Raw genomic sequence first — 3406 nt, 5'->3', positions numbered from 1 at the left:
GCAAATCACATACCTTCCAAGAAAATAGAGGGTGGGTGGGTGGGGTTAGTACTTGCTAAGACAAGATTTATTTCGGCAATTGATATATCTTCTGAAAAAATAGGGGGTTGGTGGGCGGGAAAAGTACTTGTTAAGATATAATTGATTTTGCCTCTATTAATTTTGTAAAAACTTGTGAAATTTAGAAGTGTCATATTACAAATTTCCATAGTAACGAGTTAAATTCCTACATCTACCCGAAATATGCAAAATATCATGAGTTTTTACTTGTGAGTTATCATTGCATTCATATTTCTTAGATTTGCTTGTACAGGTGACTCAAAAAAATTAATGGATGTTTAATTTATTTTATCGATTACGTCCAGAATGGCTCACTCCATTTTTCAGATTTTTCGAAGTACACAAAAAGACCAGAATTTCCACATTTTCCAAAATTTCTACAATTATCAGGCTGCAGTTATACCAGAATTTTGAAATAAAATATTTTCCAATATTTTCAAGATTTCTAGGTCTACCACATTTTCCCACACTTTCTAATTTTTTCCAGATTTTTGTAAAATTTATAGATCTCAAGAGTCTAAATTTTTGGAATTTTTGGAATCTCTGGAATATTTACGGTCTCCAAGATTTATAAAATAATAATTAGGGTGTTCAAGGTCTTCGGTGCTTTTAGGATTTATAAAAATTAAAGGAAGCACTTTTCCGATCTTTACGATTTTTAGGTCTTTAAGATTTTTGTTTTCTTTGAAGCCTTTTGAATTTTTAAAATCTTTGGGTATTTTAGGAGTTCACGCGATTTTTCCAAGTTATAGAATCTTTGGCCTTTTGGAATTTCTCTAGACCCTTTACAGCCTTTCCAACTTACGGAAATTTTGAACACTTTGGGAATTACTAGAAGCTTTATAAAGCCTAAAATGTCTGCAATTTCTAGGATCATTAGTATCCCCAGGTTCTCCAAAATTTTTAAGATTTTGTTGGATCTTTTTTATATTTGGAACATTAGAACTTTAGTTTATTTAGAATCTAAACGTGTCTTTACAATTCGCAGTTTCTAGTGTATGTAATCTGTGAAAGCTTGTATACTTTTTGAATCTTTCAAACCACTTTGGAATCTTTAGAATCTCTAGAATCTAGAATCACTAGAATTTCTATAATCTTTATAGCTTTCAGATTTTCATTATTTTTAGATACTTCAGTATCTCTAGAATTTTAAATATTTTTAGATCAATAGGATTTCATTATCATCTTTCCAATTTTTAAATATCTGTGGAATCTCGGAATTTTTGGAATCCCTGAAATCCTTTTAGAATTTTTTAATTGCCGGCTTCTATAGCTTGTTTTAATTTTTTGAAATTCCTGAAATCCTTGTAGTCCTTAGAGTTTTTGGCATCCTTGAAAGCCTTAAAACCCTTGAAAGGGTTAGAATCTGTGGGATTTTCACAACATTTGGAATCATTCCACAAATTCGGTCAGAATTTTAGAATTTCTGTAATTTCTAAAATTAACATTGTGCGTATTTTAATTTATTCGGCAAAATTGTAAGATGGCGTCATCGATTTTTATCAGACAAATTTTGGTTAGAGTTTTACCATCTACATATTTTGAGAAATAAAAAATTGGTCTAAAGAGTTTAGACAGTACTTCCCTCGCTGTCGGAAACTTGACGACTGCATGCCTATTGTGTTTTTTTTCTCATTACATTTTTGTAGTGGGAATTTAAAAAAAAATTGCGATGACGTCATCAACATTTTTGCAAGGACATGTATATCAGTTGGGATAGATGTAGTGTAATACTAAGAATAAAATTATTATATTCTCAAATTTTCGGGAAAATGAATTGGGTCGTTTGAATATTGATTTGTAATAATCAATAAAATAACGAAACAATTTACTCACGTATACCTACGTATCAGAGGCAACTGAAAATCGTGTATGTATAAACATTCTTAATTTAAGATGACAGGCGTAACAGCATACGTGAGAGCCAAACAGAGAAACTGTAAACAAAACGACCGTCGGTTTTATTGCTTCGACTTCCGCTTATTATATAAAACATTGGGTTTTATTTTAATTCTTGACGGTGAAATTCACAATTGGTTGATTATAAACATGTCTATTTCACATTCGCGGAATCAAGTGAACGCATAAAACAAATGCAGGTCTGTAATGTTAAAGTCGATGTAAATAAGCGTGCTACCCTTATGTTTCAACCGAGTTTTTCCTTTAACAAATTTTGTGTCTACCAAATTGGGTTGGTTGGGGTGTAATACTAATAATAAGTGTTGCCTTTAATTTAATCAATAAAATAAATTGACTTCATTAATTTTTTTGAACCACCTCTTAAGAAAATCTAAAAAATATGAATGGAATGATAAATCACAAGTACAAACTCATCATATTTTTTGCATTTTAGATAGGATTTATTCAGCAAAATTTAAGGGTGACGTCATCAATTTTTTTAGAATGGATGAACAAATACATTTTGAACAAAAGTTTACCATGCTTATAATAACTTTAAAATATTCCCAAGATTTCAAAGCATTCGGTTTTGTAATTCCTGATTAAATCGATAAAATAAATTCACGCCTTCATTAATTTTTTTGAGTCACCCTGCATATGCAAATCCAAAAATATGAATGGAATGATAAATCACAAGTACAGACTCATCATATTTTGTACATTTTAGATACGATTTATTCGGCAAACTTTTGAGCTGACGTCATCAGTTTTTTGTAGAAGATAACCAAATATATTTTGACTAAAAATTTATTATGCTCTTTATAACCTTAAAATATCTGCAAGATTTCAAAGCATTCGGTTTTGTAGTTCCTGATTAAATCAATAAAATAAATTTACGCATTCATTAATTTTTTTGAGTCACCCTGTATATGCAAATCGAAAAAATTTGAATGGAATGATAAATCACAAGAAGAGACTCACCATATTTTGTACATTTTAGATAGGATTTTTTCAGCAAAATTTTGTGGTGACGTCATAAATTTTTTAGGGGGGACGACCAAATACGTTTTGATCAAAAATTTACCATGCTTATGATAATTTTAAAATGTCTTCAAGATTTCGAAGCATTCGGTTTTGTAGTTCCTGAGTAAATCAGTAAAATAAATTTACGCTTTCATTTATTTTCTTGAATCACCCTGTATATGCAAATCCAAAAAATATGAATGGAGTGATAGATCACAAGTACAGACTGATCATATTTTGTACATTTTAGATATGATTTATTCGGCAAATTTTCGAGCTGACGTCATCAAGTTTTTGGAGGGGATAAGCAAATATATTTTGACTAAACATTTATTATGCCCTTTATAACTTTAAAACATCTGCAAGATGTCAGAGCATTCCGTTTTGTAGTTCCTGATTAAATCAATAAAATATATTTACGCAT

The sequence above is a fragment of the Zophobas morio genome, unplaced genomic scaffold, assembly GCF_036711695.1.
Source record: "Zophobas morio isolate AGI-343-1 ecotype UQ-CSIRO unplaced genomic scaffold, CSIRO_AGI_Zmor_V1 ptg000006l, whole genome shotgun sequence".
NCBI classification, from domain to species: domain Eukaryota; kingdom Metazoa; phylum Arthropoda; class Insecta; order Coleoptera; family Tenebrionidae; genus Zophobas; species Zophobas morio.
Note: the sequence above shows the minus strand (reverse complement) of the source record.